Raw genomic sequence first — 19,130 nt, 5'->3', positions numbered from 1 at the left:
ATATGCAAGTTCATGTTCTGTACAGAATATACAGAGAGCAGTGCAGGCGAACAGACCTCAGTTTCCTCCCAACTGCCTTCGGTGTGAGATGGAACATCAATCGCTCCTGCTTCACTTAGATGTACTTAGTTAAATATAGTTTTTTCTGTTTCTTAATTTAGTTGTAGTATTTAGTTGGGGGTCTGTTCCCCCCCCCCCTTTTTTTTTTCTTTCCATGCCTGGGGGATTATTTTGGACTTTGATGCTTCTGGGATATGTTGGGATCTGCAAGTTTTAAGTATTGTCTTTCCTGCTGGGAAGCTATCCTGGTTAGTGACAGACACTCCTGGTGGCTTCATTGTTTGGGAGACACCTATATACTGACCAAGTGTGAGAGCAGATCTCTTAAAAATAGAGAAGTAAAATTTAAATTGCTAATGATGGAGCAAGCCCGAAGACCAACCTCTGACGCAGCTACAAGAATTGTACACCAGTCTTTGAACATACTTAGTGCCTTGTCTGTCTCTGGATTCTGGTGACCAAGATCCTCAAGGGATATAGCTTCAGGTGCCCCAATTAACTCCAGGTCTTGGTCACCAAACACTGTGAGGGATACAGCTCCTGCATCTGCATCCATGGTACTGAGAGCTTCGTACAGTAAGACTCTGGATATAGGGGAGTGTTAGGTCTCCTACTAAGAAGTGTCAGTCACCTATTAGGAAGAATGTTCTGGAGACTCAGGTCCCAGAAGGAGTACTGTTGAGGCTCTAGGTGGTCCTGGTAATATGAGATCATCTAAGGCTTCCTCTAAAAGCCACTCTACCACTAAACTGGATTCAATACCGAAGACTTCTTTGGTGTTGGGTGGTCATGTCCATTCTAGTAGACATTCCACTTCAAAGAAGTCTGCACCATAAGACTCTTCTGTATCTTCGATACCTATAGTGATGTCCCAGACCCCCATGTTGGCAACACCGGAATGCATGTTTGGATGTATTCGGTCAAAGCATTTGGTGCCCACAGCCCCGATGCATTATAGACAAGTCCCTATCTTGGTACCTGTGTCAACTCCTGCTCATGTATCATCAGTACCACAGGAGTATAGATATTCAAGGGCTCTTTTTGTCTTGGATGAGCCAGAGTCTCCGCTACTTACTGGTAACATAGTTATTTTCACCAAGATCTTCTGGGTCATTGAGACCTCCTGCTTAACTGACATTGACCACCCAGGGTGAACAGTTATCACCTGCCCTGGAATATGTTGAGGATGATTCTTCTGACTCTGTTTTTGGTTCAGGGATCTCCTGTCTGCTATGAGACACTACTGTCTTACCTATCCTGAGAGAGAGACTGTTGGGAACAGTTTATCTCTACCTCCATCTAGTTGGTATGACGAACAGTGGGCCGCCTCCATGCTCTGTGTGGCCCTCCATGGTCTTACTCATTTTCTTCATTTTACAGTCAACTATGATCACCTCCAGTACAGTGTGCTCCCATTTCAGCCTCTCATCTTCCCCAAGGGTATTCTCGAAGGTCATAGTGGCCATAGCTGCCCACCTACGTTGACAGGGAATAATTATCTTTCCTTATATTAGTGATTTAGCTGCTGAGGGGCCGATCTTACCAAGAGGTTCTCTTGGCAGTATAAACAACAAGGTCTCTGTTCCCCAGTTTAGGTCTTTGACTCAGTCTCAAAGTCTGTCTTGACCGCTCCAGTACAGCGGATAGGTTTCATAGGAGCTTCTCTGGACGCTGTGCCTGCCAAGGTGAACCAATCTGTGGACAAGTCCGTGAACCTAAAAATATCTCATTTCTAAGAATCAGATAAGTCTTCAAACATCAGCAAGAAATTGTTTCCACCTATTAGGACTTATGGCAGCTTGTACCTTAATGTTGGCAGGGTACATCTTTGGTCTTCCGGGGATGGCTTAGGGCAAGCATAGTCTGGACAAGCCATGAGTGATCCATGTCAGCTTCTGGATTCACTCAGTTGCAAGACCTCTCCGAAGCCTATGCGTGAGGCCCTTGCATTCAACCTTATCCTAGTACCGCGACAACATCAGATGCATCTCTTTTGGGAATGGGGAGTGCATCTAGGGTCTCTTACCATCTAGGGCAAGGGGTCTTCCAAGAGTGTCGTCTTCACGTCAACCTTCTACAATTCAGAGCAGTCAGAAATGCTTGCACACTTTTCTTTCCATGATCAGAGCCAAATCTGTCAAGATCATGACAGACAACGATGTCTGCATGTTCTACATCAATTATCAGGGTGTGTGTGTGTGTGGGAGGGGGGTGCATTCTCCCTCTCTTTGTGGCGAAGCAGTAAGACTTGGGATCTGGGGTGCATAGCCAGCAAGATAGTCATCTCAGCTTCTTACCTCCTGGGTATACAGAACAGCATGGGTGACGACCTCAGCAGGCTCTTCTCCCAGAATTATGAATGAGAGTTGTTCTCACAAGTCCTCTACAGCATATTTCTAACCTGGAAGTTTCCAGAAATGGACTTCTTTGCCACAACTAATCAACCACAGTACAAAAAAATTTCCTTGAGAGGGACTTGATTCTCAGTCACTATGGGATGCCTTCCTTATTTCGTGGATGAAGGGCCTTCTTTATGCATACTCACCAACACCATTGCTCTCAAAAATACTGAATAAAAGTCAAGCAGGATAAGGCCAAGGTCATTTTAATTGCATCGACTTGACTGAGACAGGTTTGGTATCGTTACCTGGTTTGGCTTGCTTCTCATCCACCTCTGAGATTTCCAGTCAGTCTGCTGTCCTCAGGATTCAGGTCAGGCAGTATATGGGAAATATATTCAGAAATGGAAGAGATTTCATGATTGGTTTAACTGGTAACAAGTTCCTTTTGTTCATTCTTCTCTTTCCACTGTCCTAGACTACCTGTTGGAATTTAAAAGGTCAGGTCTTATTTTCAGTTCCATCAGAGTTCACTTGGCAGCTGTTACAGCCAAGTGGAAGTTTTTTCACCTGTGGAAGTTTTTTCGATTTTTGATCACCCTGCAAAGTCAAGATTCCTCAGAGGACTGATAAATCTCTTCCCACAGATTAGTGAACCTACCCCAGCATGGGACTTTAACTTCATCCTTACTTGCCTTATAAAACACCCCTTTGAGCTATTAGCTACATGTTGGTTGCTTCACCTGTCAAAGAATACAGCTTTCTTGGTGGCCATCACTTCTGTGCAGAGGGTCGAAGGACTAGGGCTTTTAATGGCAGATTCCCCACCCCCAACAGTGTTTTTCAAGGGAAAAATCTCATTACAACCACATCTTAAGATTCTACCTAAGATGCCTTATGAATTTCATATTAATCAGACCATTCATCTTTCATTTTCCCCCCTAAAACCACATCAGGATGGGGAGGAGGTCTGTCATACATTGGATGTCACATGGGCGTTAGCCTTCTATCAGGACAGAATCAAACCATTTAGAAAATCTCCCAGACTCTTAGTTTCAATTGTAAGGATCCACAGTCTCCACCCAAAGACTGGTGAAGGTAGATCTCTGGGTGTATTCTCTTGTGTTATAAGTCTGATAACATTCATCCTCCTAGAGCTCTAGCTCATTCTACAAGGTCTCAATCTACTTCTGTGGCATTGCTCATTCCAGTTGCTGAAATTTGCAAGGCTGCAACCTGGATTTCAGTACTTACTTCTTGCAAACACTATACTTGGTTCGTGCTTCTAGATCAGATAATGCTGTTGGAAATGCATTTTTGTCTTCAGTGTTAGGCTCTGCCCTCAAGCGCCTTTCCCGCCCCCATGGGAATACTGCTTGATAGTCGCCTGAAATGGAGCATCCATAGGCACAAGGAGGAGATGAGAGTAACTAGAGGAGTTCTTCAAAGTGTGTGTCCCTATTGGTGCTCCACTACCTGCCCTCCTCCCTCTTGCTTCAGTTTCCTCTGTGGGATTTTGGAGGTACAGAAGGAACTGTGTGGGTGGTTTACCTGTGCAGCTCTATATATCCTTGGTACGGGGCATGAGGATGCATAGAGTGCAGTTACTGCACAAGATTAGTGATCTCTCTTTCCCTCTTCCTTGACATGGTATTTCTGCACATGCAGCCCAACCTTTGATCAGCCTGTCTTGCCGCCAGGTCCTGTAGATCTCCTTGCATTGCTTCTTCCCCTGGAGTATTTGTGTCTGAGTGTTTCCCCTCAAATGAATTTGCTGCATTCTACCAAGGAAAATCTCATTATTTAATTGCACGTTTCTCATTTTTCTTTGTCCATTTGTGTTTTTCTGTTCTCACTGGTGTTTGCAACTCCTCCAACTTTAGTATCATTTTTGAATTTCAGGAACATATATTTTACTACTTGTTCTGTATCATTAACAAAGATATTAATAAGGCCAAACCTAACACAGGTTCCAGCAGTACTCAGTAGGCATCTTCTCCAGCTTACTATTTGATTCTCATTTTCTTTGTTTTCTTCTGTCTTTTAGTCAGTGTTCGGTCCACATCCAAGCCAATTTGAGTGGATTTTGATAGTAAGATGTCATAAGACAGTATCAGATGGCTTACTAAAATCAGAGTATATTAACATCTACCGCATTCCTTTTATCCACTAATTACAATTCTCAAAAAAAGCAATCCATTTTGTCAGGCACAATGTTATTTTTATAAACCTCAGTGCCATTTATTGCTTCTGGTTGGAAGAAGATAATGATCTTCTAGAAGTTTAGTGGGTTTTTTACCCTCTTAATACAGATTCTTTTAGTTGGAGTTGGAAGTTAGACTTACAGGGTAGTAATTGCCAGGATTTCTACTCGTCCCTTTTCTGAAGTTTGGGTCTATAAGTGTCTTTAATCTATGGGTACCTCTCCAGTTTTCCATGACATCTAAAAAATAATTATTGGTAGTATGTTAAATTTGTTTGCTAATTCCTTTAACACCCTAGGATGAATGATCGTCTGGATCAGATGATTTGTAGATCTCTACGTTTTCCAAGTCTTTTTTTAGATGTACTTATTCAGAGACATTTGCAATAGCTATAAATTCTTGCCTTATATCTATAATGAAAACAAAAAAAAAGAAAAATCATGAAACTGCCACACTACGTAATATCAGTAATGCTCCCTGAGAATAGTTGCCTGTCATAATTTTGATCTTAACTAATTGAGATTGTAAGCTTTATTTTCCTGTAAACCACCATGTGTGCCTGTGGCACTATGTAAATAATTTTTATAAATTCTTAATTATATTCTTGATTGTCTAGTATTTCCTTATTTTTCTTGTTAGATGTTAAAAGGGTCAGTATGGTAGCCTCTTTGAGTCTTTAATTTCTCCCCTTTCGTCATTTATTAATAGTTTAGTGTTCTCATGAATGGCCCCTGCAGCATTATCTAATTTGGCTTGTATGTTACACTTGTTTTATACTGCAAAGAATAATTTTGGTAACTTTTGTTTGTTTGCCCTCCCTCTTGCCATTTCCAATACTGGTTTGTTAAACCTCTGATTTTTGAGCAGTCTCCCCGGAATCTGTGTTGACCTCTACATTGACCATTACGTTGTTCACTTTGCTTGTGTGTTATACTGCTTCCCTGACCCTGTCTGCGTCTTGTCTATTTAGTTTGTAAAGCTCTTCAGGCCAGGGACCATCAATGTTTGTACAGTGCCTAGCGTGGAGGTCCCCAAATTGTGGGGGGTGTGAAGGAACGTTCCGGGGGGGTGCGGCAGGCCTTGGCCAGCCCCCATGGGGGAGCAGGGAGGGATAGTCACCCAGCTGTGCTCTGGCCCCCAACCCCAGGCCTGGCCTCTGCCCTAGCATTGGCATGGTTCTGCTCCTGGCCCCAGACCCACCCCCAGCTGCGGCCCCAGTCTCAGCTCACTTAACCCTGTCCGCATCCCCCCTCTCCTCTGGGGAGTTGTGACCCCGCTCCCAGCCCAGCTTGGGGAGGGACAGGGGTAAGGGTGGGGCACAACCCAAAAAGTTTGGGGACCACTGCCCTAGCAAAATGGGATCCTGTTCTTGGTTGGCCCTTAGTACTACTGCAATAAACATGATTAATAATGTTTCTTCTTCGAGTGCTTGCTCATGTCCATTCAATGTCAGGTGTGTGTGCGCCCCATGCACAGTTGCTGGAGATTTTCCCCTCAGTGGTATCCGTAAGACTAGCCCTAACGCCGCCCCCAGCCACATGCACAGGTAGAAGGGGCGCTGCTGGCTCCGCACCCTCTCAGTTCCTTCTTATTGCCTGTGATGGTTGCTTGGAAGGACCTTCTTGCTCTTGCAAGGCTTTCCCAGTGGTCTGAACTTGATTGTATATAGTTTTTGTGGTGAGCAGATTTAGTTACAGTTTGTCTTAGTGTATTTATTATAAATAGCAGTCCCAGTCATCAAGGGATGTTCTCCCAGGGACTGGGCATGCTCCGGACTTCAAGGTGTGCACCTCCTACAGCAAGCCCATGCCAGTAAGCCACCTGCTTTCAGCCTGTCTAAAGTACCTTAAGAACATAAGAATGGCCATACTGGGTCAGACTAAAGGTTCATCCAGCCCAGTGTCCTGTCTGACAGTGGCCAATGCCAGGTGCCCCAGAGGGAGTGAACCGAACAGGTAATGATCAAGTGATCTCTCTCCTGCCATCCATCTCCACCGTCTGACAAACAAAGGCTAGGGACACAATTCCTTACCCATCCTGACTAATAGCCATTAATGGACTTAACTCCATGGATTTATCTAGTTCTCTTTTAAACCTTGTTATAGTCCTAGCCTTCACAGCCTCCTCAGGCAAGGAGTTCCACAGGTGGACTGTGCGCTAAGTGCAGAAGAACTTCCTTTGATTTGTTTTAAACCTGCTGTCCATTAATTTCATTTGGTGGCCCCTAGTTCTTCTGGGAACAAATAAATAACTTTTCCTTATTCACTTTCTCCACACCACTCATGATTTGATAGACCTCTACCATATCCTCCATTAGTCTCCTCTTTTCCAAGCTGAAAAATCCTATCCTCTTTAATCTGTCCTCATATGGCACCTGTTCCAAACCCCTAATGATTTTACTTGCCCTTCTCTGAAACTTTTCTAATGCCAGTGTATCTTTTTTGAGATGAGGAGACCACATCTGTAAGCAGTACTCAAGATGTGGGTGTACCATGGATTTATATAAGGGCAATAAGATATTCTCCGTCTTATTTTCTATCCCTTTTTTAATGATTCCTAACATCCCGTTTGTTTTTTTTGACTGCTGCTGCACACTGCATGGACGTCTTCAGAGAACTATCCCCAATGACTCGAAGTTCTCTTTTCCTGATTAGTTGTAGCTAAATTAGCCCTTATCATATTGTATGTATAGTTGGGGTTATTTTTACCTTGGGGAAGCTCATGTTAAGCAAAAGTGTAAGATCTGTAGGGGCTTCAGATCGCGGAGTCAAAAAGACAGAGACATTCGCCTGAAGTGTGCTAATTGAGGCAGCCCTCAGACTGTCCTCGGAGGCATGTCACTCCAAATTGTCGCCGAGCACTTGGGCCTCTGTGTGAAATGCTCAATCGGCACTGTGTTCTTCCTGGCACCAATCTCCATCCCTGGTGCCGAGGAAGAAGCACAAGAAACAGCACACTAAAAGAGGGTGCCCTCCAGTACCGAAGAGGGACAAGCGGGGATGCAGTGAGACTGCACTAGGGCAGTCATCCTCCTCAGAGCCACGGCTCCAGCGACTGTGCCTAGTGTACTGAGACTGATTCGGGACCCACCTCTGACTCCAGGGAGTGGTCATGGCACCTTGTGTCTGTGGGCCCCTTGACTCTGGAGGCTTTCCAGGCTGCAAAGGACTGGATGGCCTCTTGATACCGCCCACCGCCCTAAGGTCCCTTGCCAGCCAGGGCTACCGGGGACAGGAGAGCTCAAGGGGCAGAGGGCTACTTTGTGGCACCAAGAGTAGCAGCACCTTCCAAAGGGAAGCCTTCCATGACCCAGCCGCAGTGGTCCCTTATCTGGTATCGATCACAGATTCCCCAGCACCGCCCAGAGGCGGAACGAGGTATAGCTCCTCCATGGTCTCCAAGAGAGGAGTCCGAGAGGGAATCCTTAACCTTAGAATCATAGAATATCAGGGTTGGAAGGGACCTCAGAAGGTCATCTAGTCCAATCGCCTGCTCAAAGCAGGACCAATCCCCAACTAAATCATCCCAGTCAGGGCTTCGTCAGGCCTGACCTTAAAAACCTCAAAGGAAGGAGATTCCACTACCTCCCTAGGTAATGCATTGCAGTGCTTCACCACCCCCTGAGTGAAAAAGTTTTTCCTAATATCCAACCTAAACCTCCCCCACTGCAACTTGAGACCGTTACTCCTTGTTCTGTCATCTGCTACCACTGAGAACAGTCTAGATCCATCCTCTTTGGAACTCCCTTTCAGGTAGTTGAAAGCAGCTATCAAATCCACCCTCATTCTTCTCTTCCGCAGACTAAACAATCCCAGTTCCCTCAGCCTCTCCTCATAAGTCACGTGTTCCAATCCCCTAATCATTTTTGTTGCCCTCCGCTGGATGCTTTCCAATTTTTCCACATCCTTCTTGTAGTGTGGGGCCCAAAACTGGACACAGTACTCCAGATGAGGCCTCACCAATGTCGACTAAAGGGGAACGGTCACGTCTCTCAATCTGCTGGGAATGCCCCTACTTATACAGCCCAAAATGCCGTTAGCCTTCTTGGCAACAAGGGCACACTGCTGACTCATATCCAGCTTCTCGTCCACTGTAACCTCTAGGTCCTTTTCTTCAGAACTGCTGCCTAGCCATTCGGTCCCTAGTGTGTAGCGGTGCACGGGATTCTTGCATCCTAAGTGCAGCACTGTGCACTTGTCCTACCTCATCAGATTTCTTCTGGCCCAGTTCTCTAATTTGTCTAGGTCCCTCTGTATCCTATCCCTACCCTCCAGCGTATCTACCTCTCCTCCCAGTTTAGTGTCATCTGCAAAGTTGTTGAGGGTGCAATCCACACCATCCTCCAGATCATGAATGAAGATATTGAACAAAACTGGCTCCAGGACCGACCCTTGGGGTACTCCGCTTGATACCGGCTGCCAACTAGACATGGAGCCATTGATCACTACCCGTTGAGCCCGACAATCTAGCCAGCTTTCTATTCACCTTATAGTCCATTCATCCAGCCCATACTTCTTTAACTTGCTGACAAGAATACTGTAGGAGATAGTGTCAAAAGTTTTGCTAAAGTCAAGGAACAACACGTCCACTGCTTTCCCCTCATCCACAGAGAGTGAGAACGTGGATTGTTGGAGGACTGAGGAGTACAAGCATTATCAGACACCAGGAGGAAGGTCCTATGATAAGGATAAAGAAGGTGTTGGGAGGAGGCCATGGGGAAGTAGCCCAGGGAGTTGTAGCTGTCGCAGAGCTGTTCCAGGAGGCACTCTAGACAGCTGCATTCCACAGGGCCCTGGGCTGGAACCCGGAATAGAGGGCGGGTCCGGTTTCCCCCCAAACCTCCCAACTCCTGGTCAGACACAGGAGGAGTTGACCTGGACTGTGGGTTCAGAAAAACGGCCAAGCTGAGGGCTGCCGTGAAGCTCCAAGGTGAGGAAATCCGCCAATAAGCGCAAGACCCACCAAGGTAGAGCAGGAACTTTGTCACACTTGTTTGAAATTAATTTTTCAGGAACTGTTTGTCTCCTGAATTTTTTTGTTCCCTTCAAAGAAAAATAACACACATTAAAAAAATTCTTTTTGGTGCTGTACCCGATGTCTAAAGTCCAATATAGTCTGTCTTAATACTGATTCTTGTGTGAAACTTTAAATATATGTTTTTTAGCTAGGGGCTGCAAATTTAGTATACAATTAAACTAGTTAAGTTGGCATGAAATGTATATTATGGTCTAAAGTACAGCCAGGTGGACATGCTCACAGACTTTGCATGCTATAAATAAACAGTACCTCTGAACTGATACAAAATTATCATCTCTGACCAATGACATTTTTTGTTCAACACAATGGCATATAATTTTAATAAGAAATTAATCTAAATTGGCACATGATAGACCGAGAGAGATGAGGTAACAAAACTTGGTTTTTAGAAAAGTGTGTAGTTTTTGAATTAACTGTGTTGAAAATATACAGGTACAAAGATACAAAAGCAGAGCAAAGTCATGTACTTGAGAGGTCTAGTATGGGAACTTCATCTGTTTTTGTTTTACTTATAGGAAAACCAAGAATTAATCTTTACAATGAACAAAACGATGTTATTTTAAATATCCATCAAAAACAACATCTGTCAACACAAAAATCGGTAGGTAGATTTTTGAGTAGATCTCGTGCAACAGATTTTTTTTTAAAATTGGATTAAGAGTAATTTTTAGCTGTAATTCATCAGAACTTTAGTGTGGATAAACTTTGTGACTTTGTCCTTGCCTGTTCAGAGGATTTAATCCGTTTCATGGAGAATTGATTTTCATAGGGGTAAATATAAATGGTCTAATAGGCCTTGACAGGAAAGCTGCATTAATTATCAACACTCATCTGTCTATTGAACATTATGTATTTTTAATGCACCCAAGACGTTGGCAGTTGGTTGCTATATAGATAAATAAAGAAGAATCTATTTTGTTCCAAAAGGATCCAAACTATCATCTCCTCAGGATTTTGTCACTTTAAGTGTGATTTTCTTCCTCTGCCTTTATTTAGGAGATGGGTTATTCGAGGAAAGGCTTTTTGTATTGTACACTGCTCTCTGGAAGTGGGCTTAATCTCATGGTGGCGGTGTGGCATTTAACAGTTGGGATGGGGGCTGCCACTGAAAGTACTCAACTCCTGAAAGTTTCATCGTGGTTGTCCTAAATATAAAGGGAAGGGTAACCACCTTTCTGTATACAGTGCTATAAAATACCTCCTGGCCAGAGGCTAAATCCTTTCACCTGTAAAGGGTTAAGAAGCTAAGGTAACCTTGCTGGCACCTGACCCAAAATGACCAATGAGGGGACAAGATACTTTCAAATCTGGAGGCGGGGGACGAGAAAGGGTTTTGTCTGTCTGTGTGATACCTTTGCCGGGAACAGATCAAGGATGCAAGCTTTCAAACTCCTGTAAAGTTATTAAGTAATCTAGCTAGAAAGTGCGTTAGATTTTCTTTTGTTTAATGGCTTGTAAAATTCGCTGTGCTGGAGGAATGTGTATTTCTGTTTTTGTGTCTTTTTGTAACTTAAGGTTTTGCCTAGAGGGATTCTCTGTTTTGAATCTGCCTGCCTGTGAGATTATCTTCCATTCTAATCTTACAGTGTGTTTCTTTTATCTTTGTTTTGTTCTTCTAATAAAGTTCTGTTTTTTAAGAATCTGACTGGGTTCTTAGGGTCCTAAGAAATCCAAGGGATTTGTGCTCATCTTGTTTATTTTCAAGCCTTCCCCAGGAAAGGGGTGTAGGGCTTAGGGGGATATTTTGGGGAAAGATGTCTCCAAGTGGTCTCTTTCCCTGTTCTTTGTTTAAATTGCTTGGTGGTGGCAGCATACTGTTCAAGGACAAGGCAAAGTTTGTACCTTGGGGAAGTTTTTAACCTAAGCTGGTAAAAATAAGCTTAGGGGGTCTTTCATGCAGGTCCCCACATCTGTATCCTAGCATTCAGAGTGGGGAAGGAACCTTGACAGTGGTTTTAGTTAGCCAGAGCGTCCCTGGGTATAACAGTTGTTGTTGAGGTGAATTATGGAGTTCAAAGCAGTCTCTGAGATAATGGGGTCTTTTATTATTATAAATTTAAGTAGCAGTTGGGAGATGTTGGTCAGAATTGGGCCCCCCTCTCACTGAATTCTTTAAAAATCAGCATGACCTTGAAGCAGTTCTACAGCTGGTTAAAGTGTACAGCACCAGCGTGATATGGTGTTCGTTCACCTGTTTGTGCTAGCTAGGAAGCAAGCTGGTTCATGATGAGGACCAATTACAAACTGTTGCAGTGCATCTCCAAAGTTGTAGGCTGTTACTTGTCTTTAGTGGGCTGTGAAAAATGTTTTAAATATTTTTGGAGAAGGTATTTCTTCAGAAAAATATTTTTGTTCCAGCTGACCAAGTGTTCCAATCTAAATGCTCAATTCAGGATGCCATTGCAGTGATTTGGTAATGCAAGGAAATACGGGGCAGAGTATTCTTTCCTTAGCTGGAAAATAAAGTATTTTATTGTTGGGTTTTCCTGTCCAGCAGTTGAGGAGGATCAGTTTTGCATGCTAATTAATATCGTAGCCAAGCAAATTTTATCCAAATTTTTCCTCACCAGCCTTAAAATGAAATCCTGGACTAAGATTGCATAGGCTCACAGTAAAATTGTTCCAGACTAAAACTTGGCAAAGTGATAAACTTCTGAAAACAGAAGCTCATAATGGGAATGCTGATGCTGGCATAACCACAGCTTTGCAAACGTGATGTTATGAGAACAGCTTTGCATATTGCTCATGAATAACCCGGAGGTAAAAGGATTAATATTTATTAATACTGTAGTGAGTCTGCTACATTTTTTTTGGTTGCTGGACTCAACACATACCCTGTCTAGTGTACATAAGCTTAATACTGTATGAGCCTTCTGCTCTCTTCCATTTTTCCCCTCTAGCTGAGCATTCTCTACTGGTGTGAGGAGAAGCCTTTGTTGTCATTTCAGATTTCCTGCATCACCTACCTGGGTTTGTGTGCAGAGAGAAATTAATACCAGAAATAACTTCAGCTCAGTTTGTAGTATTTAATTTGCTGTCTGGAAATACTTTTGCGTATTTTGTGTTGGGGGAGGGGGACCAGATGGTGAAAGGTTGGGATGGTTCTGTCTAAAAATAGCATGCTTGCCTTTTGTTAGGTGAGACCATAGTACTAGAGGTAAACTGTAGGTTTAACCCCCTTTTGCAGAAGGGAATATGGAAAATAAAGTGCCTGCCATGCTGACAGTTAAGAGCTGAAATACTAGCCACATTATGGGATCTCTACAAACAGGTTTGTGGGTTTCTTTATTGGCTACAAAATGAAGTATTTTTGTGTGTTCGTCTATATATAAATCTAAGTGTCTCCTCTTTGAATATTTCCATCATGTAGAAATGACTGCTCCCACCCCAGCCTGTCTAGAAATGCTTATATGTCCCCTTAAGAATGAAAACAAATAAAGAAAACCCTGAGTATCAGGTTAAGTAGCTCAGCGTCATTCTCTTTTTTTTTTCCCATTGCTGTTGCCATAGTCACCCTGTGGCTGGGCTTTATACTGTCAACTTTGCAGGGAGGTGTTAGCAAAACATGGTAAATTTTAAATATAACCAAAGACACCCTCCAGCAGCAAATCAGCTATTTTGTTAAAAATCCCTTTCCTCCACAAAATCTTCACTTTATTTAATTTGTTTCTGGCAGAAATGGGAACAAACTTTCATTACTTTTATTTTTAAATAAAATTTTATAAAATGGGTGATATGCATAATTAAAGCCGAAATACAAGGGCTGCTACTGATCATTTACAGTAGTGATGGCCTTGATATACTACTGCTAAGGTAGGTGAATATATAGGAATCATTAATCTATGTGACAAGTGATATCTGTGAAAATTCTGTTGGCCAGAACATAGAGCTCTTGTACAAATATGGCATTACGATTTTTTTGAGGAAACCATGTGTATTTATACAGTAAGATAAATATGTAGATCAAAGTAATTTGAATTAAAACAATAAAAGATAAGACATTGAGTTATAGTCATAACTGCCTTAATTCACCCTGTTGCTGTACCAAGCTTTTTCAGAATATATAGCCCTGGTCATTTATTATGAGAAGGTCTTGGAAAGCTGGGTGTTTCAGTATGTACTGTGTGGGGTTCACTGTGGAGAATGAGTTAAAGGGACACTGTGATAGTCTTTAATTTCTTTAGCTTTTAAAAAAAATAAATGCAGAAACAAGAAATGTGACTAGTTAGGATTCATAGTGGAAGGAAATGTCCTTTATGAGGACTTGAGCCTAGCCAGTGTTCTTATTAAAGTCTTCTGTTAATACTTCTTAATATAAATGTTTGGATTTCTGAAGGAGGGTTGTCGTCAACTCAATTACTTTTTCAAAGAAAGTGAACTCAACTTTCTCAGCTATATTGAGATGCTTCCCCTTTTCTAATTCCAAATTCCACCACAGTGAAACATCACCAATTCAATTGAATCAATGTGACCACCTGATGTGGACACTATTTTGTATTGAGAACTGTATTCCAATTTTGCTGAAGTTGGTGAGGAAGCCAATTTAAGCAGAATCAAAGTAAGGCACTCTTAATCTGAAATAAGTGTGCACACCAAATGGTGTTTGCAGAGTTGTTGTAGCTGTGTTGGTCCCATGATATTAGAGAGACAAGATGGGTGAGGTGATATCTTTTACTGGACTAGGTACACAGTTGGTGAAAGAGACTTACACTGAGCTCTTCTTCAGGTCTATTCAATCAGTTCTGCGAGGGCATGTCTCTTTCCCTAACCAAAGGTAGCTCAATAAAAGATATTAGAACAGGGGCGAGCAAACTTTTTGGCCTGAGGGCCACATCGGGTTTCTGAAATTGTATGGAGAGCTGGTTAGGGGAGGCTGTGCCTTCCCAAACAGTCAGGTGTGGCCCGGCCCCCGCCCCCTATCAGACCCCCCCCCCCAGGACTCCTGCCCCATCGAGACCCCCCCCCCCCGGGACTCCTGCCCCATCCAACCCCCCCCCCCCGTTCCCTGATGGCTCCCCAGGGACCCCTGCTCCAGACTGCCCCCCGCCACCCCATCCAACCCCCCCCTCCTTCCTGACTGTGCTCCCCCCGCCCCGGAACCCCTGCACCATCCAACCACCCCTTCTCCCTGACTGCCCCCAGACCTCCCCACCCCTAACTGCCCCCCACCGCCCCATCCAACCTCCCCTCCTGACTGACTGCCCCATCCACCCCCCCTGCTCCCTGTCCCCTGACCTTCCCCAGAACCCCTGCCCCTGACTGCCCCCTGCCACCCCATCCAACCCCTCCTCTCATTCCTGACTGCCCCCCTTCAACCCCCCTGTTCCCTGTCCGCTGACCGCCCCGACTCCTGTCCATACCCTCTGCCCTGACCACCCCCGAACTCCCCAGCCTTCTATCCAAGGCCCCCCAGGACAGTCAGCCATGCCGTGCAGCACAGAGCACCAGGTCAGGCTGCGGCTGTGCAGCTGCGTTGCCCCAGGAGCTCGCAGCCCTGCTGCCCAGAGCATCGCACAGTGAGCTGAGGCTGTGGGGGAGGTGGAACAGCAGGGGAGGGGCCGGGGGCTAGTCTCTCAGGCCAGGAGCTCAGGGGCCGGGCAGGATGGTCCTGCAGGCCGGATGTGGCCCATGGGCCCTAGTTTGCCCACCTCTGTATTATAATAATAGAATATTAAGGTTGGAAGACACCTCAGGAGGTCATCTAGTCCAACCCCCTGCTCAAAGCAGGACCAATCCCCAACTAAATCATCCCAGCCAGGGCTTTGTCAAGCTGGGCCTTAAAAAGCTCTAAGGATGAAGATTCCACCACCTCGCTAGGTAACCCATTCCAGTGTTTCACCACCCTCCTAGTGAAATAGTGTTTCCTAATATCCAACCTAGACCTTCCCCACTGCAACTTGAGACCATTACTCCTTGTTCTGTCATCTGCTACCACTGAGAACAGCCGAGCTCCATCCTCTTTGGAACCCCCCCTTTAGGTAGTTGAAGGCTGCTATCAAATCCCCCCTCACTCTTCTCTTCTGCAGACTAAATAACCCCAGTTCCTCAGCCTCTCCTCGTAAGTCATGTGCCCCAGCCCCCTAATCATGTTCGTTGCCCTCTGCTGGACTCTCTCCAATTTATTCACATCCCTTCTGTAGTGGGGTGCCCAAAACTGGACGCAATACTCCAGGTGTGGCCTCACCAGTGCCGAACAGAGGGGAATAATCACTTCCCTTGATCTGCTGGCAATGCCCCTACTTATACATCCCAAAATGCCTTTGGCCTTCTTGGCAACAAGGGCACACTGTTGACTCATATCCAGCTTCTTATCCACTGTAATCCCCAGGTCCTTTTCTGCAGAACTGCTGCTTAGCCAGTCAGTCCCCAGCCTGTAGTGGTGCATGGGATTTTTCCGTCCTAAGTGCAGGACTCTGGTTTGTGTGTCTCACATGGGAGGGCTGGATTTATTTGACGTGTAGACCAGTCCTAAAAAGGTGTGCCTACCTCCTGACGGAAGGGACACATTATCCTCTGTGTGAGTTGGCATAAGTCTGCTTAAAAAAATAAAGTAAATAAAATCAGCACTAGCTTTTTACCACTATCTTCAGCAGCCTTCCACAAGAAACTAAAAATGTTCCAAAAATATCTATAGGGTTTAAAACAGGCTTTCCTCTTGCAATGGTTTTCTCTGAGAGGCTTGTAGCAGACCTGAAAAGAATCAAATCGGGAAAGGGAGAGCAATGGGCTGTTTGGTGCCTCTCAAATTCACAAGTTCACATGAATTTGAAAGAAAATTTAAATGTACATATTTATGTGGAGCTCTGTGCAATAGTGTCTGAGACTGTCTTACACTACAAGCTTTGGTTGATGCTGGTTATGTCAGCATACAGCCACCAAAGTTTGTATGTTGCTTGGCCACGTGCATATGCGGCTGCTTGTGTCGGCGTTGCTTGCACTCTCCAGGAGTGCTTATGTCAATACAAAGTGTGGTGCACCACAGGTAGCCATTCCCAGTGTACCACACGCTATTGTCTCATGCAATGCCTTTTAGGAACGTTTCATAATCTGTTGTGGAGTTGAAATGTAGGTTTGGGGTGACAAGCTACGACTGCCGAACTTTTGGATTGGAAAGGTCACATTTCTGGATGCTCAAATAAATTGGTTAGTCTCTAAGGTGCCAGTAGTACTCCTTTTATTTCTGGATCTGTGCGCTGATCTTGTCTCAGCCCCCCAGCTCGGGGGCACCAGAATGAGAACTGCATTGACAGTGGAAAAGCAAGTGGAACTTGAGAAACTTGAATTGCTGGTTTACTACCTGTTAGTGAGAAATCATTTTGGAGCTGTAAAATATACAATGGGGGGCTATTGTCATGGAACTGGGAATGGTCAAACCAGTCAGAGAACACTTCAGTCTCCCCGGTCACTTGATTACAGACCTAAAAGTCGCAATATGACAGCAAAAAAACTTGGACACCGTTAAATTAGGCTTGAATAAAGACTGGGAGTGGATGTGTCATTACACAAAGTAAAACTATTTACCCATTTTTATTTTCCCTCTACTGTTCCTCACATGTTTTTGTCAACTGCTGGAAATGGCCCATCTTGATTATCCCCCCCCACCCCCTTTGCTGGTAATAGTTCACCTTAACTGATCACTCTCGTTATGGTGTGTAGGATAACACCCATTGTTTCATGCGCACGCTCTCTGTGTGTGTGTATATCTCTCTTCCTGTTGTATTTTCCACTGCATGCATCCGATGAAGTGGGTTTTAGCCCACGAAAGCTTGTGCTCAAATAAATTTGTTAGTCTCTAAAGTGCCACAAGTACTCCTGTTATGCAGAACGGTTACTCTTGGCATTGTGCAGGATAGAGTAGATGTTGTCACAGCTGTGGGGTTGCTGACGTGGTGGAGTGATAGATGGCATGCATATTCCTATTTTAGCACCATCCCACCTTGGAAAGGGCTGCTTTTCTATGGTTATGCAAACGTTGGTGGATCATCAGGGATGCTTCACTGATAGCAGTGTGGGCTGGTTAAGGAAGGTGCATGATTGCTCATGTCTTTAAGAACACAGGACTATTCAGAAAGCTGCACGCAGGAACTTTCTTTACTAACTGGCAGATTGCCATGGGTGGTCCTGAAATGCCAATAGTGATTCCGGGGACCCAGCCTACCCCTTGCTCTACTGGCTCATGAAGCTGTACACTCAGGAGCACCAAGGAAAGATTCAGCTGCTGGCTTAGCAGGTGCAGAATGACTTGAATGTGTTTTGCTTGATTGAGAGTACACTGGCAGTTTTTACTCACTAGATTGGATCTCAGTGGGAAAAATATCCGAATGGTTATAGCTGCCTGTTTTATCCTGCACAATATCTGTGGACATGGAGAGATCTGCTGACTTTGAATCGTTTGACATAAGGGCCCCTAGAAGGGCTCAGCATGGAGCTGTACAGCTGAGGGAGGCTTTGAGTGAGCACTTTAATGGTCAGCCACAGTAGTACTCTGTGCTGGACTGTTCTCTTGGTCTGAAGCTTTTGGTGGTTGTAGGAATTGTGCATCACTTGATGTACAGTTATAAATATTAGACTGTTTTTTTGGAGGGGGATGGGACCTATGTGCTCTCTGGTGCTTGCTGTACATTTACAATAATGTCCTTTGCATACTACTATGGATTCCGCAATATGTGTTCTGAACTAATAAAGATAAATTTCTATCTTTGGAGAATAAAATTATGGAATGGCAAAGCCAGTGCAGAAAAACAATGTGTAAAAAGTCAACATGCAATGCCATATGAACTTTTAACATAAATTAGTGGAATGGAAGTTTAAAATGGGAAAGACAGCAAACATTTCTGTCCATTTCAGTGTACACATGTAGTTTGTTGTGGACATACACTGACCTGTGAGAACCATGGCTTGTGTACAAGTGAAGCTGTGGTTTTCCTTGCTGTCTCCCAGCGTGGAGTGGTAAGCATAAGGTTGCAGCCTGTGTTGCATGGTGTATGTGATATGGTGAGAGGTGTAAAGAACTGCTACCATGGAGTTCTCAGGGGTTCGTAAAGTGGGGGAAGTCTGGAATTTTGGGACCTGTAGGTCATCCAGGGTTGGCAGCATTTGGGTTTGCTGCCTGAGAAAGATCCATTATGTCTCAGTGCGTCTCCCTCTTGTTTGCTTGCTGGACCTCCTGGTCCTTTCTCCTATCCATGCTGTCTGCCACGTTGGCCCACCAGGCCCTTTGTTCACAGTCTGATGAAGCAGTTGCTTTCTGGATCTTGCTGAACATGTCCTCCCTAGTCACAGTCTTTCTCTGCCTCATTAGGGGTCAGGCATTTTGCAGGTTTGTAGGGGGTGCCCCTCAAGGCTGTGATGGCAGCAGCTGCTGATAAAGGCAGAGATATCATTGGATTTACAGTCAAAACCAAAAGGGAAAGCTAAGTTTCAAAACTCCCTTCTCTTATTCCCATAAAAGCTTCTAATAAGACATGGTTATTGACACTTCAGCTTTGGG

General features: G+C 44.4%; 1 protein-coding gene across 14 annotated transcripts in view; it reads left to right on the top strand.

Moving 5' to 3' along the window:
* PTPRF (protein tyrosine phosphatase receptor type F) overlaps positions 1-19,130 on the top strand; it is a 599,167-nt gene that overhangs the window by 44,780 nt on the left and 535,257 nt on the right. The window lies entirely within an intron of this gene.

The sequence above is a fragment of the Natator depressus genome, chromosome 8, assembly GCF_965152275.1.
Source record: "Natator depressus isolate rNatDep1 chromosome 8, rNatDep2.hap1, whole genome shotgun sequence".
Lineage (NCBI taxonomy): Eukaryota > Metazoa > Chordata > Testudines > Cheloniidae > Natator > Natator depressus.
The sequence above is the reverse complement of the archived record's forward strand: the minus strand, read 5'-3'. Positions and strand labels throughout refer to the sequence as shown.